The sequence below is a fragment of the Malaclemys terrapin genome, chromosome 4, assembly GCF_027887155.1.
Source record: "Malaclemys terrapin pileata isolate rMalTer1 chromosome 4, rMalTer1.hap1, whole genome shotgun sequence".
Classification (NCBI taxonomy): Eukaryota; Metazoa; Chordata; order Testudines; family Emydidae; genus Malaclemys; species Malaclemys terrapin.
The window spans coordinates 112,579,200-112,601,530 of NC_071508.1; the positions used below are offsets into that span (position 1 = coordinate 112,579,200).

Consider the following 22,331-nt stretch of genomic DNA (forward strand, 5'->3'; position numbering starts at 1 on the left):
GTGTATCCAGTCTGCAGACCAAGCAAGAGAGCAACAACCTTCAAATCGCCACAAAGCTGCGACTGATGTTGGTCATAGTTTATGCACCTCAAAAGTTGTTTCATGTTGTCATAGGTTTCCTTCATATGGACTGCATGACCAACTGGAATTGATGACAAAACATTGCCATTATGCAGTAAAACAGCTTTAAGACTCGTCTTCGATGAATCAATGAACAGTCTCCACTCATCTGGATCATGAACGATGTTGAGGGCTGCCATCACACCATCGATGTTGTTGCAGGCTACAAGATCACCTTCCATGAAGAAGAATGGGACAAGATCCTTTTGACAGTCACAGAACATGGAAACCCTAATATCACCTGCCAGGAGATTCCACTGCTGTAGTCTGGAGCCCAACAGCTCTGCCTTATTCTTGGGTAGTTCCAAATCCCTGACAAGGTCATTCAGTTCACCTTGTGTTATGAAGTGTGGTTCAGAGGAGGAGGATGGGAGAAAATGTGGGTCCTGTGACATTGATGGTTCAGGACCAGAAGTTTCATCCTCTTCCTCGTCTGACTCAAGTGAGAATGATTCTGGTGCATCAGGAACCGGCAGTCCTTCTCCGTGGGGTACTGGGCGTATAGCTGATGGAATGTTTGGATAATGCACAGTCCACTTTTTCTTCTTTGACACACCTTTCCCAACTGGAGACACCATGCAGAAGTAACAATTGCTGGTATGATCTGTTGGCTCTCTCCAAATCATTGGCAATGCAAAAGGCATAGATTTCCTTTTCCTGTTCAACCACTGGCGAAGATGTGTTGCACAAGTGTTGCAGCATATGTGTGCGGCCCCCCTCTTGTCCTGATCTCCAATTTTGCAGCCAAAATAAAGGTGATAGGCTTTCTTAACCATAGTGGTTATACTGTGCTTTTGTGATGCAAAAGTCACTTCACCACAAACATAGCAGAAGTTATCTGCACTGTTCACACAAGTACAAGGCATCTCTGCTCACTTTGGCTAAACAGAAATGTGTCCCTTTGCAAAATCAAACACTGACAAATAAGAGAGCATGACACTGTATGATTTCTAGAGCCGATATAGGGCAATTTGTTCAACAGAGTGATGTAAGCTTTGTTATGATTGCATCATCCATGACTTCTAGGAATAACACGATGCAATTCATATCATGTATGACGCAATACCAGCTTCAGATTGCATCATTCATTGTTTTGCCTAAAAAGCAAGTACTGTCCAAACCCAGTCATAGATTTATTCACAGATCCAGTCAAAGATGTATTTTAGTCATTTCTGGTTTAAATTGAGATCCCTTCCCTTTATAACTCACTTATCCTCCGCCATTCCCAAGTCAAGGGTCGTATATACTGACCAAATAGCATATCTTGAAAACTAGAGCCAATCAACAATTTTAAGCATCATTTTCATTCTCAGTGACCCAGAATTAGTAAAGTTTGACTACATTTATTTCAGAAGCATTTTGGCTGTAGAGCAGTGTTTTCTATCACTTTCTTAATGATTCCCAACATTATGTTAGTTTCATTGACTGGATGTTTTCAGAGAATTATCCACAATGATTCCAAGATATCTTTCTTGAGTCTGGTTCACCTGTATGTTAGTATTGTTAAAATAGTTATTAGGATTATAAGAATATGTTTAGTGTTTAGACTTTTTTGGGTGCTTGAGAGTTGCTGCATGCATTAATTTCATGTATAGCATCTGTATCCAATATTGTAAGGTAATATTTGTATATTTGTATTTGTATTGTAAGCCTGTGTAAATCATCAGACAGGCGAGAGACATTAACTAGTGTAAAATGTTGTTCTCCACCAGAAGGTGTTACCTCCTGGCCAACATGGAAGGCCCATCAACACCAGCTGGATTGTTGTGGAACAATAAAGAGAACAAAAGACTTTGCTGCTCTGCTCTTCCCCCCATGAAGATGAGTCATGATTCCTCCCATCAGCTGAATTCACAGCTCAAAGCACAGGGTGGAAAGGGAATAAAATCCCTTCCAAGGGTATGTCTACACTATGAAATTAGGTCGATTTTATAGAAGTCGATTTTTAGAAATCGATTTTATACAGTCGATTGCGTATGTTCCCACTCAGTGCATTAAGTCGGCAGAGTGCATCCTCACTACCGTGGCTAGCATTGACTTATGGAGTGGTGCACTGTGGGTACCTATCCCACAGTTCCCACAGTCTCCGCTGCCCATTGGAATTCTGGGTTAACCCCCCAGTGCCTGATGGGGCAAAAACATTGTCGCGGGTGGTTTTGGGTACATGTCGTCAGTCACCCCTCCCTCCGTGAAAGCAATGGCAGACAATCGTTTCACGCCTTTTTTCCTGGGTTACCCATGCAGATGCCGTACCACGCCAAGCATGGAGCCCGCTCAGCTCCCCGTTACTGCTGCTGTTGTGGGCAAGTCTACTGTGGGGGCTGCTGTGATCCAAGTAGCCAATGCAATCATTGACGTTCTGTTATCAAGGGTAGTGATGCTAGGAAATGTGCGGGCCTTTTTAGATTTTAGGTGCATCATATTCCTGTCCTTTGTCGCTGGTGAAGAAGTCTTGCAGCCGTACATTCCAGTCCGGTCGGCGCTGTAACACCCCATAGCACTTCTGTGGTTGACACATGTAACAGCTCCAGGGCTCTTGCTCTTTTGCCTTGTCCGAGGTACCTTGCCCTACCAGGACCTCCAAGCATTCGACACAGAAGAACCTGCAGCAGCTGCCATTGCTACACAGCAGCAGCTCCTTGCCTTCGCAGCAGATGGTGCAGTAGGACTGGTACCCGTCCTTGTTGTACATGTAGAAGAGCTCCAGGAATCAATCCCTGCAAGTCTGGCAGGTCCCCCTCAAACAGCGGGTAGAATGTGACTGGGTTTTTTCTCCTGCACGATAAACAACTGTCTTTAAGGATTCTGTTGTTGTTTGTGACTTTGGAAACCATTTGCTCTCTGCTCTGGTCCTCCTCCACCCGCTCCTTGCTGTTGTTGCAGAAGTTAGTCTTTAGCTGCTTGGCCGGGGGTTCTGGGAATGTCTTCCCTACCCGGCTCCTAGCAACCTCCAGGGCATGGTGTATGACTCGTCGATAGGAGACCAGCTTATTAAATGTGGAGTGATTGAAATGCTGCCTAAAAGCCATCAGATCCACCAGCTTGTCTGCTGAAACCTCGGAGAACTTCCCATCCCCAAACCATTGCACCCAGCGCATTCCAGAGATTGCCTGATGTTTGAACATGACTCTGTAGGAGACAATGATTGCAGGCCACCAGGAGAAGCCCTTGATCTTCCCCGACACGTGCTCCCCAATTCCAAAATCTTACCCATCCTGGTATTCCACCACTTCCCCTGCAACTCTGCTCTCCTGCTCCCCAGTGACGAGCTCGGGGGATCTGTTCTGATCCTCCTGGGTACTGCTGCCAGACGGGGTACTGCTGCTCTGGGAGGACTCCGTGGAATCCTCCTCAGTGAGGTCGATCAGGGACACCTGGACAGACATGGCCATCCTCCTCTTAGAGCACCGAATGGAAGTCAGAGATTCCAGGCCATTCTCTTCTTTAAGTTTTGTCTCATGGAGATTCAGTCCTGCCTGGAATATCATGCGAACTGGAGGCTTCTGCCTCAGACTGCCCTCCCAGCCGATCACGTGGTCGCACCTACCCCAGTCTATCCCTTGCTCCCATGGCTCATGAAGCCTGGACAGTAGTAAGGAGCAGTTCAATTATAGGTGAGCAAGTGCAGAATGGTGGTAGAATGTGCCTTTGGATGTTTAAAAGCTCGCTGGCGCTGTTTGCTGACTAGGTCAGACCTCAGCGCAACCAATATTCCCATTGTTATTGCTGCTTGCTGTGTGCACCATAATATCTGTGAGAGTAAGGGGGAGACGTTTATGACGGGGTGGGATGTTGAGGCAAATCGCCTGGTGTCCAATTTTGAGCAGCCAGTCACCAGGGTGATTAGAAGAGCACAGCAAGGCGTGCTGCGCATCAGAGAGGCTTTGAAAACCAGTTTCATGACTGACCAGGCTTTGGTGTGACAGTTGTGTGTGTTTCTCCTTGATGCAAACCTGCCTCTTTGTTGATTTTAATTCCTTGTAAGCCAACCACCCTCCCCACTTTGAAATAAAGTAACTATTGTTTTGAAACCATGCATTCTTTCTTTATGAATTAAAAAAAAAAAAGAGAGATAACAGACAAGGTAGCCCGGGTGGGGTGGGGGAGGAGGGAAGGACAAGGCCACATTGCTTATTGTAGCCACACTAAAAATCAAACTGTTTGAATGACAGCCTTCTATTGCTTCGGCCATCCTCTGCAGTGGAGTGGCTGGGTGCCCAGAGCCTCTCTCCCTCCCCCCGTTCTTGGGCGTCTGGGTGAGGAGGCTATGGAACATGGGGAGGAGGGTAGGCGGTTATACAGTGGATGCAGCGGGGGTCTGCGCTCTTGTTGGCTTTCCTGCAGCTACAACAGATGCTTCATCATGTCCTTTTGCTCCCCCATTAACCTCAGCATCGCATCCTGCCTCCGCTCTTTGCACTCATTTAATTCTTTCCTGGCCTCTGCCACTGAATGACTCCATGCATTAAGCTGTGCCCTATCAGTGTGGGAGGACTGCATGATCTCGGAAAACATGTCATCGCGAGTGCGTTTTTTCCGCCTTCTAATCTGCGATAACCTCAGGGACGGAGATGATATGGGGAGCATAGAAACATTTTACGCTCTACCATTCTGGGGGGATTGCATGGTCACCTGTGCTGCTGAGTGCTGCTGAGTTCGCCACGTTGACCAAACAGGAAATGAAATTCAAAAGTTCCCTGGGCTTTTCCTGTGTACCCGGCTAGTGTCTCGGAGTTCAAAGTGCTGTCCAGAGCGGTCACAATGGAGCACTCTGGGATAGCTCCCGGAGGCCAATACTGTCAATTTGCATCTGCACTACCCAAATTTGACCCAGCAAGGTCGATTTTAGCGCTACTCCCCTCATCGGGGAGGAGTAAAGAAGTCAATTTTAGGTCGACAGGAACAGGGTTGGTTGTGTGGACCAGTCATTTTTAAATCGACCTAATGCAGCTAAATTCGACCTAACCCCGTATTGTAGACCAGGCCCAAGAAGGAACTACATCTCTATGCTGCTTGGACTTGGGGGGAGGGAGGGGGCAAGGTTTTCTATGTACAAGCAAGAGAATCCCAGTGCTTTGCCTGGGTTAGCACTAAAGGTCATATAGAGTTTGCTTATTACAAAAGTTTCTACTGCCTTTTGAAACTTAAGATTGTAAATTATTTGTGTATATATGTTTACCTGCTTTAACCTTGTAAATAACTCTATTTCCTTTTCCCAACAATAAAATTTTAGATTTGCTACAAGTGTTGTCTTTGGTGTTTGAGATCTAAGGGTATGTCTACACTATAAACCTAAGCCGACCTGTATTAGGTTGATTTACAGCCACCACAGTAATTATCGCAGTGGTGCATGTCCACACTACTCTCCTTGAGTCAGTGGTTCATGTCCTCACTAGGAGTGCTTCCAGTGACCTTAGAGGGGAAGTGTGGGGAGCTGAGAGCCTGATTTGTCAACTCTGCTGGCAGCTCCTTGCCAGGAGCCTGGCTACCCCACAGGCTCCCGGGCTCCTGGCGGGCTGCCTCCTCCTCTGCTCCCCATTTGGGGGGAAGCCCCCAGGGGTTCTTGCCCCCCCAATTCCCCACCAGGAGTGGGGGGAAGCCACCCAGGGTTTCTCCCCTACCTGTTCCCCACTGGGAGTGGGGGGAATCTGCCTGGGGCTTCTTGCCCTCTCATTTCCTACTGGGAGCCAGGGGAAGCCACTGGGGCTTCTCGCCACCAGGGAGTGGACACTAGCTACTGCAGCTTCTCCCCCCACTCACCGATCCATGAAATTGACAGGGCTGCCTAGCTCTGGCAGGGTGTGCTTGGGGGCCTACTTGGGCTTCTCACCCTGGCTTCCAGCTGGGTCCAAAGCCATCCCAGCTTTACACCTGGGCTCCAACTGGAAGTGAGGTCTGAAGCTGCCCAGACTTTGGCTCCCAGGTGGGAGTGGGGGAAGCCCACCAGGCTTCTCACCTGGAGTCCAGAGTCCATGGGAGAGCAATCTGCGGTCACTAAATCGACCCCCCGGTGGATCGATCGCCGCAGTGTTGATACATGGTAGCTGTAGACATACCCTACTAGTGCCCTACTACACCAACATAATAACTTCACCTCCATAAGAGGCATAAGGCTTAAGTCACTGGAGTTAGGGTGACACAGTGTCTGTGTAGACACTGAGTCCCTTACATCAGCGCTCTTGTCAATTTCACTATAGGAGCCATGAAATAGACAAGAAAGCCTCTGATCCCCTGGAGAGCTGGGTGGCTGGACTCCAGTTGAGGCCTCACCAATGTCGAATAGAGGGGAATGATCACATCCCTTGATCTGCTGGCAATGCCCCTACTTATACAGCCCAAAATGCCATTAGCCTTCTTGGCAACAAGGGCACACTCTTGACTCATATCCAGCTTCTCGTTCACTGTACCCCTTAGGTCCTTTTCTGCAGAACTGCTGCCTAGCCATTCAGTCCCTAGTCTGTAGCAGTGCATAGAATTCTTCCATCCTAAGTGCAGGACTCTGCACTTGTCCTTGTTGAACCTCATCAGATTTCTTTTGGCCCAATCCTCTAATTTGTCTAGGTCCCTCTGTATCCTATCCTTACCCTCCAGCGTATCTACCACTCCTCCCAGTCCCTCCCAGATTGGGGGACTGTCTGTGACTCCATGTTAAGGCTGCTATAGTGCTTGAGGAATTTACATTCGATAGTTTGTTGGTGAAATCTAAGTAAAGAACCAGATCTCAAACCCCAAAATGGTTGTGAGTTCTAAAGAGTTTGCCCTGAGGCTGGTACTCATGCTCTTGAGCCACTGCAAGACAGCTTGACAGATCTGTCCCCATGTTTCTAGTCTTTTGGGTACTGATGATACACTTGGTTTACACTAAAGCTAACTAATTAAGTGATGTCTTCCTAAGTCCAACAAATGAATCATGCGTCTGCAGAATGTATCTGTAACGATGTGGGACTCACCCCTACGGCGCCTCCTGCTGGTGTCTTGAAAATTAGCTCATTTCCAGCCTTAGAGCACCCGCTGCAGGCCGGTGTCCCACTAACGCTTGGCCCCCATGTCCCTCCCGGTCTTAGTGCCCCATTATCTGGGGTGCTACCCCTTGGCAGTAACCTCTCACTCTCAGGGTCTCCCCTCCCCAGGGAACCTCTACCCCCTATTCCCACCTTGCCTCAGTCGTAGGCTACTACCAGTCACCAACTAGCCCCCTCTCCCTGGGGCAGACTGCAGTATAAGCCACTCATCACAGGCAAGGTTGGGTTTGGACCTGCTGCCTCTGCCTAGCCTTGGGCTGTCCCCTGCAATCCCAGTACCTGTTTGGCCTTATGCTAGGCCACAGCCTGGGGGGTTTCCAGGCCGGAGCTTCCCAGCTCCCTTGGCCTTCCCCTAGCCCTGCTCCACTCCAGGTACTGTCTGTAGCTCTCCAGCAGCCAGGCCAATCTCCCTCCACAGCTAGAGGAGACTGTGTATCTGCCCCGGCTTCCCTGTCTTTTATAGGGCCAGCTGAGTCTGTTTGGGGCATGGCCACAGCTGAGGCTGCCTCCCAATCAGCCCAGCCTAAGGCTCCCAGCCCCAGCCCTCTCCAAGGGCTGGTTTTTAACCCCTTTCAGGCCAGGAGCAGGTGACCACCCCGCTACAGTATCTTTTCTCTATGGTCCAAATCCAGCAAAGCACTTAAACATAAGCTTAACTGCTTTGCTGAATTGGGGCCTAAATAAAGCTGTGTTTAGAGATGATAGTTCTATAAACAATGTATTTTAGGAAATTACTATATTCTTTATCAAAATATGAACAAGTAACATTTTATAATTTATTAATATTCTGTGTGTATTATGTTTTTTTCCTATGTGAATTAATGTAAGCTTTCATATTAAAAACCCTTAAGATTCACAAAAATGTGTGCTATGACTATAGGGTTTTTTTTTTATTTTTTTAAAGCTAAAATTGTGGTTTTGCGTTTTTTGCCATGACAAAGCCATGATTTTTCCATTTTTTTAATATTATAAATAACCCGTCTTAGACAGGATTAAGCAAAGTCTCAGGTTTAGGACTCATATGAAAGATGACGCTTCCAATAGGACAGTGCACCTCAGCATTTGGGATGAGCAGTGACTGACTCAGTGGGAAGAGTACCACCTATACTGAGTGACCAAATACTATTTCCAGCAACATCTGAACATTTTTGCTTCTATTTGACTAGTTAACTGTTAACACACACACATATTGATACTTCTTTGATGTTATTACAGCTCACAGGTAATTAGAAGTTCAACAGGACTAAGATCCTTCTCTCTAAGGCCTGGTCTACACTACGAGTTTAGGTTGACTTTATTAAATTGAATTAAGCCTGGACAAGTTCACACGACGAAGCCCTTTCTTTCGACTTAAGGGGGCCCTTTAAACCGGTTTCTTTACTCCACCTCCGACGAGGGGATTAGCGATAAAATCGGCCTTAGCGGGTCGGAATTGGGATAGTGTGGACGGAATTCAACATTATTGGCCTCCGGGAGCTACCCCACAGTGCTTCATTGTGACCACTCTGGACAGCACTCTCAACTCAGATGCGCTGACCAGGTAGACAGGAAAAGCCCCGCGAATGTTTGAATTTCATTTCCTGTTTGCCCAGCGTGGAGAGCACAGGTGACCACGCAGAGCTCATCAGCACAGGTAACCGTGATGGAGTCCCAGGATCGCAAAAGAGCTCCAGCATGGACTGAATGGGAAGTATGGGATCTGCTCGCCATATGGGGAGATGAATCAGTGCTAGCTGAACTCCGTAGCAGTAAACGAAATGGCAAAATATTAGAAAAGGTCTCCAAGGCCATGAAGGACAGAGGCCATAACAGGGACGCACAGCAGTGCCCCGTGAAAATTAAGGAGCTAAGGCAAGCCTACCACAAAGCAAGAGAGGCAAACGGAAGGTCCGGGGCAGAGCCGCAAGCATGCCGCTTCTGCGCGGAGCTGCATGCCATGCTAGGGGGTGCAGCCACCACTACCCCAACCGTGTGCTATGACTCCGTCACTGGAGAAACACACAGGGAAAAGGGTTCGGGGTACAAGGAAGAGGAGGATGAAGATAATGTAGATAGCTCACAGCAGCAAGGAAGCGGAGAAACCGGTTTCCCCAACAGCCAGGATATGTTTATCACCCTGGACCTGGAGCCAGTAACCCCCGAACTCACCCAAGGCGTGCTCCCAGACCGTGAGGGCACACAGGGGACCTCTGGTGAGTGTACCTTTGTAAATATTACACATGGTTTAAAAGCAAGCGTGTTTAATGATTAATGATTGATTTGCCCTGGCAATCGCGGTCAGTACAGCTACTGGAAAAGTCTGTTAACGTGTATGGGGATGGAGCGGAAATCCTCCAGAGACATCTCCAGAAAGCTCTCCTTCCTGTACTCCCAAGCCTTTGCAAAAGGTTTCTGGGGAGGGCTGCCTTATCCCGTCCGCCATGGTAGGACACTTTACCACGCCAGGCCAATAGCACGTAGTCTGGAATCATTGCATAACAAAGCATGGCAGTGTATGGTCCCGGTGTTTGCTGGCATGCAGACAACATCCATTCCTTATCGCTCTTTGTTATCCTCAGGAGAATGATATCATTCACGGTCACCTGGTTGAAATGGGGTGATTTTATTAAGGGGACATTCAGAGGTGCCCGTTCCTGCTCTTCTGAACAGAAATGTTCCCCGCTGTTAGCCACGCGGTGGGGGGGAGGGGTGAAGTGATCATCCCCGATAATTGGGTGTGTGGGGGGGAGGGGGGTTAGTTGGGTTTGTGCTGCATGTTAACCCGGGAACCGCAGCCCCGCCTTTTACATTGCAAACCCATTTTAAATGGCCAACCCAATGGGTGCTTGGTATGGGAAATGAGGGCGCTACTGTTTGAAACCATTCCCACATGTTAAGAAGGTTAAAAAAGCCAAAAGACTGTGGCTTACCATGGCTGCCAGCAAGTCGAAATCTGTTGCCTGGCACTGCGTGAGTGATCTCTCACACCAAACCGGCAGGCCCTCAATATAAGAGGAAAAATACGACCTTGTAACAAAAGCACATGTGCTGTGTAATGTGAACAGCAAAATTTAACGTGAAAGAGTGTACCCATTGTTCTCTAAAATGTGTCTTTTTTAACCACCTCTCCCTTCTCCTCCACCAGCTGCAAATGTTTCTCCTTCACAGAGGCTAGTGAAGATTAGAAGGAGAAAACGGCGGACTCGGGATGACATGTTCACGGAGCTCCAGATGTCCTCCCACGCTGAAAGAGCACAGCAGAATGCGTGGAGGCAGTCAATGTCAGACTACAGAAAAGCACAGTATGAACGAGAGGAGAGGTGGCGGGCTGAATCGCGGGATGAACAGAGCAAGTGGCGGGCTGAAGATGATAGGTGGTGTCAGCTTGCAGACAGAAGGCAAGAGTCGATGCTCCAGCTGCTGGAGCATCACACTGATATGCTCCAGCGTATGGTTGAGCTGCAGGAAAGGCAGCAGGAGCAGAGACCGCTGCTACAGCCCCTGTGTAACCAACAGTCCTCCTCCCCAAGTTCCATAGCCTCCTCACCCAGACGCCCAAGAACACGGTGGGGGGGCCTCCGGCCACCCAGTCACTCCACCCCAGATGATTGTCCGAGCATCAGAAGGCTGGCCTTCAATAAGAGTTAAAGTTTTAAACTGCAGTGTGTCCTTTTCCTTCCCTCCTCCCCCACCCATCCTGGCTACCTTGGCAATTATTCCCATAATTGTGTGATGAATTAATAAAGAATGCATGAATGTGAAGTAACAATGACTTTATTGCCTCTGCAAGCGGTGCTCGAAGTGGGAGGGGAGGGTGGGGTGGTTGGTTTACAGGGAAGTAGAGTGAACTGGGTGGGGGGGTGGGGCAGAGGGTTCATCAAGAAGAAACAAACAGAAGTTTCACACCGTAGCCTGGCCAGTCACAAAACTCATTTTCAAAGCTTCTCTGATGCGCACCGCGCCCTGCTGTGCTCTTCTAACCGCCCTGGTGTCTGGCTGCGCGTAATCAGCGGCCAGGCGATGTACCTCAACCTCCCACCCCGACATAAATGTCTCCCCCTTACTCTCACAGATATTGTGGAGCGCACAGCAAGCAGCAATAACAATGGGGATATTCTTTTCGCTGAGGTCTGAGCAAGTCAGTAAGCTGCGCCAGCGCGCTTTTAAACGTCCAAATGCACATTCCACCACCATTCGGCACTTGCTCAGCCTGTAGTTGAACAGGTCCTGACTACTGTCCAGGCTGCCTGTGTAAGGCTTCATGAGCCATGGCATTAAGGGGTAGGCTGGGTCCCCAAGGATAACTATAGGCATTTCAACATCCCCAACAGTTATTTTCTAGTCCGGGAAGAAAGTCCCTTCCTCCAGCTTTCGAAACAGACCAGAGTGCCTGAAGACGCGAGCATCATGTACCTTTCCCGGCCATCCCACGTTGATGTTGGTGAAACGTCCCTTGTGATCCACCAGGGCTTGCAGCAGCATTAAAAAGTACCCCTTGCAGTTTATGTACTCGGTGACTTGGTGCTCCGGTGCCAAGATAGGGATATGGGTTCCGTCTATCGCCCCACCACAGTTTGGGAATCCCATTGCAGCAAAGCCATCCACTATGGCCTACACGTTTCCCAGAGTCACTACGCTTGATATCACCAGGTCTTTCATTGCCCTGGCAACTTGGATCACAGCAGCCCCCACAGTAGATTTGCCCACTCCAAATTGATTCCCGACTGACCGGTAGCTGTCTGGTGTTGCAAGCTTCCACAGGGCTATCGCCACTCACTTCTCAACTGTGAGGGCTGCTCTCATCCTGGTATTCTGGCGCTTCAGGGCAGGGGGAAGCAAGTCACAAAGTTCCATGAAAGTGCCCTTACGCATGCAAAAGTTTCGCAGCCACTGGGAATAGTCCCACACCTGCAGCACGATGCGGTCCCACCAGTCTGTGCTTGTTTCCCGGGCCCAGAATCGGCGTTCCACGGCATGAACCTGCCCCAGTAACACCATGATTTGCACATTGCTGGGGCCTATACTTTGTGAGAGGTCTATGTCCATATCAATTTCCTCATCATTCTCGTTGCTGCTCTGCAGTCGCCTCCTTGGCTGGTCCTGGTTTTGCTTTGGCATGTCCTGGCTCTGCATATACTCCAGGACAATGCGCGTGGTGTTTATAGTGCTCATAATTGCTGCGGTGATCTGAGCTGGCTCCATGATCCCAGTGCTATGGCGTCTGGTCTGAAAAAAGGCGCAAAACTAGTATCTGACGGACGGAGGGAGGGAGGGAGGGGCGAGTGACGACATGGCGTACAGGTACAGGGAATTAAAACCAACAAAGGTGTCGGTGCATCAGGGAGAAACACAAACAACTGTCACACAGAATGGCCCCCCACAAAGATTGAACTCAAAACCCTGGGTTTAGCAGGCCGTTGATTTCACGGAGGGAGGGGGAAGCAAATGAATACAGAACAAATCTATTTTTTACATCTTAAGCTGGCAGACGACGGTGCAGCATGACTGATAGCCCTTGGCATCTTCTGGATGCTTGGCAGAAAATACTGGGCGCTTGGCAGAAAATAGCATACTACGACTGATAGTCATCATCGTCGAGACTGCCCAGGTGCCCATGATTGACAGCCACTGCAATACGACAACGACGGATACCAATCGTAATATACCATCTTCTACCAAAAGGCAAGGGGCTGCTGCTGTGTGCAATGCAGCCCCATGTCTGCCAGCATCTAGATCGCTGGTGAAGGCTACCAGTCATACTGCACCGTCTACTGCCAAAAGGCAATTAGGTGCTGCTGCGTGGCAATGCAGTACCACGTCTGCCGGCATCCAGAGGACATATGGTGATGGTGAGCTGAGCTGAGCGGGCTCCATGCTTGGCATGGTATGTTGTCTGCACAGGTAACCCAGGTAAAAAGGTGCGAATCGATTGTCTGCCATTGCTCTGACGGAGGGGGAGGTGCCTGACGACATATACCGAGAACCCAACACGACACTGTTTTGCATCATTCAGGCATTGGGATCTCAACCCAGAATTCCAATGGGCGGTGGAGACTGCGGGAACTGTGGGATAGCTACCCATAGTGCAACGCTCCGGAAGTCGACGCTAGCCTCGGTACTGTGGACGCGGTCTGCCGACTTCATGCACTTAGAGCATTTTATGTGGGGACACACACAATCGGCTGTATACAACCGATTTCTATAAAACCGGCTTCTATAAATTCAACCTAATTTCGTAGTGTAGACATACCCTGACTCACATAAACAAAAATATACACACTCCCATCACTTCAATTATGTTCAGTCTTTACCCTGAGCTTACTGGCTATCTGATCTTTCAATGTTTCTTTTCACTAATGAACAGACACAACATAACTCACCTGAGGTTCTAACACATGGGGACTGGTTGAGCTTTATATGTTATAGGTAGGATTTCCAAAAGCATTCAGCATTGGCCTAACTCTGCTCCCATTGGCCATTTGTCTAGACTAGGAAAAAAGATATTTTAATGCAAGTAAAATCTTAGGGTACATCTATACTACCTGCCGGATCGGCGGGTAGTGTTTGATGTATTGGGGATTATAGAGGTGCGGACTCACCCCTGCGGCACCTCCTGCTGGTGACTCTGGGAATTAGCTCGATCCAGCTGTCAGAGCGCCCTCTGCAGGCTGGTGATCCTCCTGTCCTCTGGCCCCATGTCCCTCCCAGGACCCTGGTGCCCCTTTCTCTGGGTGCTGCCCCCTGGCAGTACACCCCTCAGTACTAGGGTCTCCCCTCCCAGGGGAACCCCCACCCACTATCCCTACCTCGCCTCAGAATAAGGCCACTGCCAGTCACCAACTAGCCCCCGCTCCCTGGGGCAGACTGCAGTATAGGCCACTCATCACAGGCAAGGTTGGGTTTGGACCTGCTGCCTTGGCCTACTCATTGGCTGCCCTCTGCAATCCCCAGTACCCCTTGGCCTCCTACTAATCCGCAGCCTGGGGCTTTCCAGGCTGGAGCTCCCCAGCTCCTCAGCCTGTCCCCAGCCCTGCTCCCCTCAGGTACTCTGTCTCTAGCTCGCTGCAGCCAGACCCTTCTCTCTCTGAAGGCAGAGAGAGACTTCTTGGCCTCTGGCTCACAGCCTTTTTATATAGGGCAGCTGAGGCCTGATTGGGGTGTGGCCCAGCTGCAGCTGCTTCCCAATCAGCCCAGCTTAGCAGCTCTCAGCCACAACCTTCCCCCAGGGCTGTTTTAAGCCCTCCAGGGCAGGAGCAGGGTAACCACCCCGCTACAGGGAACGATTTATCGCGTCACCTCTAGACGCGATAAATCGATCCCCGAATCGACGCCCATACTTCACCTCGGCAGGAGGAGTAAGCAGAGTCTATGGGGGAGCCGTGGTGGTCAACTCGCCGCCGTGAGGATGGCCAGGTAAGTCGAACTAAGATACTTCGACTTCAGCTACAAGAATAGCTTAGCTGAAGTTGCTTATCTAGTTTGAACCCCCCTGCTAGTGTAGCCCAGGACTTAGTGTGGACAAGGCTATTGTAGTTTATGAGTTAGCTGGTCCAGGTAAACCCGGGGGGGAGGGAGCCTCAGGTAAACTACAAACATATGTACTTTGGATGTGTCCAATCTATCCTTTATGAATATGTTAACTACCTTGAGTTAACTGGCAGTTAATTAACTTGAGGTCCAAAAAGTCTAGTGTAGACATATCAACTGAAGGCAATGATAAAACACCCATTAACGTCCATGGGAACATAGGCTAATGCTGAGTGCTTTTGAAAATTTCCTATAAGCTTTTTAGTGCTTGTCTACACTTGAAAGTTGTATCAGATTAAAGCAGGGTATGAATTTAAAGTGCAATAGCTATTCTTGAACAACTCTATTGGCAGGTCTTCACTACCCGCCGGATTGGCGGGTAGGGATCAATCTATCGAGGATCGATTTATTGCATCTCGTCTAGACGCGGATAAATCAATCCCTGAATACGCTCCCCATCAACTCCAGAACTCCAGCTTGCGAGAGGCGGAAACGGAGTCAACGAGGGAGCGGCAGCGGTCGACTCACCGCCGTCCTCACGGCCAGGTAAATCGACCTAAAATACGCCGACTTCAGCTATGCTATCCGCGCTTAGCTGAAAGTTGGGTTATGCTAAACAGGAATAAGGCACTCTTATTCCAGAATAAGATTGTCCACACATGGTGTTAATCAGGAACAACTCCACATATAGACAAGCCCTTATTAACTGGTAATGTATAGTGTGATGTTCTGAACCACAACAATGTACTATATCATTATCGGAGATGATGTCATATACACAGTAATGATCCACTCTAACTTGTTACAGTTGAGGTGACACATATAAGTCAAAATATTTCAAAAAATGTCAGTTACTAGAGCAAAACATCTTTGAATGGGCTGATTGTAAATCAATTGAAGATGAACATCACTATATAAATGTTAAGTATTATTATTTTTATCTTTTTTTATCAGAAAAGGGTCATATACAAATACATTAAAGAAGATGGGAACTGATGGAAATTGTTAGATAAAAATGTTCAAGTTTATATTTGGCACCTGTTTTGTTTTCACTAAGAATTAAACTACACTAAATTGTTTTGTTATGGGCCTGTATTTTATATTAGAGTTCTGATTTCTCTCAGAATTTATACTGTGACTAGAAACCTGAAGGAAGACAGTCAACATAAAGTATTTCCTTTTTTTAAAAAATCCTTCCCTTTGTTACTAAAAACATCTGTGATTACTTAATCTGGAACAGTCATTAAAATCTAATTTACTTTTCACCGTTTATGCTGTTTATTTTGTTTGTTTGTTTCTCTCAACATGAGCACTAAAACAAAACTGGGCAGTTTCACTTTTGCTTCTGTGTAGTTTCACTTTCTGGTTCTCAGACCCACATAAATCTGCTTATCTGGGTTTCAAACTCTACAAGGAAGGTTTTATAGGCAGAGCTGGTAGCAACATATTTGATAAAGGTTGCCTAATACTTTCCATTAAAATGTTGTTTTGATTGCTTATAACTATCAAACTTTTAACCATTCAGGCTGAAATTTTCTATGCCAGGTGCCTGCCTCAGACTGTTTTTGTTTGTTTGTTTGTTTGCTTTTTATAGATGTTCAGTATAAATGATTCTGCCATCTGTGAGAACGAAGTTATGGAAAAATATATTGTTGTGCCCATGTTAAAAAATTCTTACAATTTTTTTTAGAAGTTCTAACAATTCCATACTTTGGAGCAGGGACTTAAAAGGCAGGGGGTTGCCCTGGAGTCAGGGAGGTATCTTTGTTTGTCTTCAGAGAAAGATACCCAGATTTGGTCAAGTTATAGGCATCTGATAATCACCATTTGCACAAATTCAGAAGAGGCTTGTTAGAGGCTCTCAGCTAAATTCATTTATCATGTCATCTGTACTGAGCATGCTCAGTCCAGACTGCAGTGCAGGGGCTGAAAAGACTTTTCTCTGCAGTTGTTCCGCCACACCTCCCAGGGGTCTCCATGACACCAGGCACCAGAACTGAGAGCAGGGACACTGTCTCTCCTGTGCTCTCAGTGCACCCAGGGAGTGTGACTGTGAAAAAGAAAGAGGAAGCAATCTGACTCAAATGCAGGAGGGTGAGGCCCAGAGGCTGGCTAGAGCCGGGGATAGGGACAGGCTGATGGAGAGGAGACAGAAGCAGAAGGGACAGAAGCAGAGGGGGTCTGGCTGGGGCAGGGGGAGTTGGAGCTGAACATGCTAGAGGATGGGGCAGAAAGGGATAGGCTGGAGGGGAACAACTACTAGTACACAAACATCTAGAACATGGATTCTTTTATGCTACTGTCTAACAAATAGCCATGAAACCAACTGGCAAAGTGTATTTTATGCCCATTGACAGGCTGGTCCACAGAGAAGATACCAGCCTGCTACTGCTGTCAGTTCCTCTGTTAGCTCAAGTGGTAGAAGTCTGTATTTTGGATTTAAGTGTTGCAACCCAACTAATGAGCCATGTCGGGTTCAATATATTTCCACATGATGGAACTTCTGGGTTTTTTTCAGCTTGCATTTTCAAAAATGTATACATACTAAAAAAGATCATGTAAACAGACTGTTAAGGTTGAAAAATTAAGCCCTCAGAAGTATGAAATGCAAATATTAACATTCCTTAATTCAGCTTCTTTCAGAATCTACATTATGAGACTGTCTTTAGTTACATAATCACATACTAGTTTTTCCACACAATTCCTGCCTTATTCAGGGCATGGAATGGATGGTGTGTCTAACTCTGTGCATGAGTAGTCCCCTTGAAATAACTGAAATCAATGGGACTACTCACTTGCTTAATATTAAGTATATGCTTAAATGCTTTGCTGAAATGGGGCGTTGGGAACTAAAATTAGTTGACAGTGATAATGAAGCTTTAAACCTGTTATGAAAATACACTGTCAAGTAATGCAGCTGATTACAACTTATTCTCAATAGCTATTTTCAAAATGTATACACTGTAAATTAATCTATAGGGTAATTTCATTCCTTATATAACTCCTTTGACTATTATTGTCAATGGTCTTTCTTAATTATACTTATCTTTGTGATATAAATTCATTCCCTAAAGCCTGGAAAGTTTAGGCTCAATTAAATTAATAATAAGAAATAATTCCTTAATTCAGCAAATAATCAAATTATTTACAAATGATAAACTCAGAACAGTAAAAATGCAAAATCTGGGTTATGAATAAACAGCAGCTTAATCCTAGGAAATCCCAGTCCTAGCTTCTGGCGACTTGGGCTCCATTCTGGTGGTTTATGGTGTCACTAGAACTCCTTGATGGGCTTATTGCTTTCAATTACATGGCTGATTATCAATTATTTGTACACGTTTGTAAGAGTCTTTACCAATAATTAAGCATTATAATTCTGAATCATCTTTGACTGATGGACAGGAAAGGCCAGTACCTCCAGAGCCTTGGAATGTTACTGTGTGATTACGTCAGAGTTAATCTCTAATTGCTCAATCTGAAAATTATTTCTCTTCTTTCCTGAGGACTGTCTCCTCCTAGCTCCTTATAAAATAGATCCAGCAGCAGTATACCCCAATTGAACTTCAAAGATCAAAATGTTGGGTGTAGAACAACTTTATGTTCTGTTTCTAACAAAATGTATGCCTCTAAAATATTTGGGGCCCTGACCATTTGTTAAAGATCTTGAGCCCTGTATACTTCAGGAAAACACTCAATGAAATAAATGGGAGTTCCAGGTGTGCAAAGAATGTCAGAGTGGGCCCCTTGTGGTACTTGTAAGCAAGAGCAGAGGAAAAAGCCCCATTTTCAGAGTCAAATTTAAATGTGGATATTTATATTCTTCATCCTAAATTTTTCCTACAATTTTATCTGGGAACATTTTTCTTAACTTCCTGTCCTAAATTGTCATGTAGTGTTGCTCTCATGTTCCTCCCCAGCAGTGGCTATGTTTCAGTGGTGCGTGAACAGCCACTTGTATACAAATGTTAGAGAAAGAAAAAAACAGATGCAAAGATGATCTGTAAAGCATTTTTCTATTCTTTGGGATGAAAGACAGTAGAAAAATATTTTTTTTTCACAGATTAGTAGTTTGCAAAAACAAAATAGCGATTTGTCACTCTCGCTCTTGTTCTCTCTCCACATAGGCATAAACATTTATAATGGATTTAGCCTTCTGATCTTGATAAAGAGCCCACTGCCCAAAGAAAAAGGCAAACAAATTAGCAACAAGAATAGGTTGCTATTTGATGCTGATGCTTAGAAATCTTTTTGCATAAACCAGTAGCTATTTCTCAGAATAGTCCAGAAATAACAAATTCAACAGGTAATTGGTATATTTGGTTTTTGTTTGTTTATTTATTCTCTCCTCTGCCCTCCTCCCCCCCCCCCCCCCCACCTGTCCCATGGCTATTTTCACAGACATTTTAATTTATTAAAGAATGACTGGTTGGCAATATGGAGGGAAACACCATATTTTGACTAATATTTCCAGACCCGCCTTATACCAACAATAAAAAAAGAAAACTGTAAAGGATTTTCTCTTCCTTTCCTTTCTGTTTGCTCTCTCTCTCTCTCCCCTGAGACATATTAATCAGAGGAGAGGATTGAGATCTGTCGCATAGAGACAGCCTCCTCTCCTGTATACTAATGAAGTGCTTCTACCCTGCAGGCTGGGACATGGAGTCAGTTTTTCAAGTCATCTCAAGGCTGAGAATCAAAAGCTGCAGAACTCACTCAGCAGAATGGAAAACATAAGGTGGCCGGCAGATTGCACTGTGCAGGTCACCTCAGTCAATCCCATGGAAAGGAATAAAAAAACCCCTCAACTATAAGAATGCAACAGATTCAGGGCCTTTTCTTGGGGAGTAGGGTAAGGATTCTGAATTCCAGTTATTGACTTAAATAATATTGTGTCATTTGCAAATTTTTTGCCATGTCATTGGTCATCTTCTTTTCTATATCATTGCTCAATATATCAAATAACCAGTCCTAGTACAGTACCTTAGGGTATCCCCCTTTTAACCTTTTGCCATGTAGGAAATTTAACAATTTCTGCCTCTTAGTTGCCATTTAATACATAACTCTATTTTACCTCTCAGCTGAGACAATTTAGTATGCTTAATAGCCTCTTCTGACACCATGTTGCAAGATTAATGATTTGTAATGGTGTGAATCAAATTCAACATAGCACCCTGTAGCGAGGGGCCGTGGCCTCCCTCCAGGCCTGATGGGGAGGAACCACCGCCCACCCTCTGGCCGAGCCAGGTAAGCATGCTTGCCCTGCTGGATGCAGAGGGGTGGGACAGGAAGTATAAAAGGTGGGCCCTACAGCTCAGTTGGACAACAGCTGGCGAAGGAGACAGATGCCTCCTGCCTGCTACTGGGGATGGTGCTTGAATGGGACCTCTGTGGCACTGAGTACCTGAAGGGACTGCCAGAACTGCCAGCTGACAAGGATGCTAAAGACCTGTTGGAACTGCCACTTGCTGTGTACCCTGGGAAGATGGAGAACACCCACTAAATGCAGGTACACAGCGAGGGGACTGTAGGAAGTAATCCAGGAATACCAGGCAATAATCTGGTTGTAGTGCCAGAGTGCTAGTTGGTGTATTGTGGTGGGATCCCCGCTGACCCAGTGGCAGAGCCCTCTGCCACTGTTAGGGCCCTGGGCTGGAATCTGATGGCGTAGGGTGGGCCTGGGTCCCTCTATCCCCTATGGCTGCCCCATCCCTGGGGTGGTCGCTTACCCACCTTAGGCCAAGAGGCCTGCATTTGTCAGCTGTCTGCCTGAGTCGGGGCATTAGATGAAAGATTGTATATACCCTGAGGGCCCGAGCCCCTAGATTGGTTGGTGCTCCGCCCTGCCTAGAGAATCAAGGTCTCCAAGGCTGCTAATTCCCCTTTAAGACAGTCTTTTCAGAGATGCAGCAACAAGGGGGTGTGGCCTCCTGCTAGGCCTGACTGGGAGGGACAGACACGACCACCTACACATCTTTATAGATTTCAAATAAGGGGCAACAACAGGACTCTCTTGATCTGCTCAAATAAGCTTAAGAAGTTATCAAATGAAGGGACTTGAGGTCTGGATATGCCACCCAGCTGCTCCACTAGAACCAAGAGTTCTTGGTCTAGATCAGGGGCGGGCAAACATTTTGGCCTGAGGGCCGCATCGGGTTTCGTAAATTGTATGGAGGGCTGTTTAGGGGAGAGGGTCGTGGCCCTGCCCCCACCTCCTATCTGACCCCCCCGGGACTCCTGCCCCATCCAACCTGCCCTGTTCCCTGATGGCCCCCCCCCCCGGGGACCCCTGCCCCATCCACACCCCCCCGCTCCCTGTCCCCTGACTGCCCTCAAACCCCCGCCACCCCATCTAACCCCTCCTCTCATTCCTGACGGCTCCCCCGAGACCCTTGCCCCCATCCAACCACCCCTTCTCCCTGTCCTCTGACTGCCCCCGGAACCCCTGCCCCTGACTGCCATGTGCCACCCCATCCAACCCCCCTCCTTCTTGACTGCCCTCCCGGGACCTCTGCCCCTATTCAACCCTGTTACCCCTCCGACTGCCCTATCCACACCTCTGCCCCCTGACCACCACCCTGAACTCCCCTGCCCTCTATCCAACCCCCCCGCTCTGTGCCCCCTTACCACACTGCCTGGAGCACTGGTGGCTGGCGACGCTACAGCCGCACCGCCCGGCGGCATGGGAGCACTGGGTAAGGCCGGGCTCTGCAGCTGTGCTGCCCCAGAAGCTCACAGCCCCGCCACCCAGAGCATTGCGCCGGCGGTGGAGCGAGCGAGCTGAGGCTGTGGGGAAGGGGGGATAGCAGGGGAGGGGCTGGGGGCCGGGCAGGACGGTCCCGCGGGCTGGATGTGGCCCGTGGGCCGTAGTTTGCCTACCTCTGGTCTAGATCCATTTGTACAATAGAGAAACTCTGTCCCACTCCAGCAGCACAAAGCTGCCGTAAAGCTGGTGAAACCAGCCCCTAAGGGTTCTCTCTGCCTAGGGTAGTCCTTAGGGGATTAGAGTTGAGATAGTGCCCCTACCACTTCTTCGGGTCACCGATGCTTGATGTGGCCAGGGAAATGGGCATGGAATAGCAAAATTATTATGTGCCTTAGCTGAAAATTTCCTTTCTTGGAGTAATGAGGTCCACAAATCTATGGCACTGGGTCTCTGTTCTATGCAGTCTTGAAGGCAGACCAAGCCTGTCAATCACTGGCAAAGGAGCTATTTCCGCAGCCTAGGAAATCTCTAACCACTCTATGTTGGCGTGAGTGGGATGAGCCTCTCCCTATAGCAGACAGAGTCTGCAGTGGCAGCCCCGCCTAGCAGCATAAGGGTAGGAGAATCCTGGCCCTTCCATTCCACCAGGTTCCAACCCAGGGCAATCTTGGGCATCGTAAGGCAGGAGTCCACTACTTATGGTCCAGCTAATGCGCTCCCCTGGATCTCTTCCTTATGCTCTGCCCCTCTCCACCGAGGCTCATTGTGTCTCTGGCAACCTGGTCCACAGATCTCAGCAGGCTAGAGAGTCCCGGCTCCATGCAGTAGACCGCCCCCACCGGAATGCCTTCCTGATATAGCCCCTCTGTAGCAGTGAGCACAGATCTGCCTTTCTTCATCCACGACATTGCTGTGCTAAAGAGATTCCCTTTTATGTCCCTCCTCCAACAGGCCTACTGTTCCTGTACCCTTAATTCTCC

General features: G+C 47.8%; 1 pseudogene; it reads right to left on the minus strand.

The window, feature by feature from the left end:
* Positions 1-2,365: 2,365 nt before the first annotated feature.
* Positions 2,366-3,991, minus strand: LOC128837280 (DNA (cytosine-5)-methyltransferase 3B-like; annotated as a pseudogene).
* Between the last annotated feature and the right edge of the window lie 18,340 nt (positions 3,992-22,331).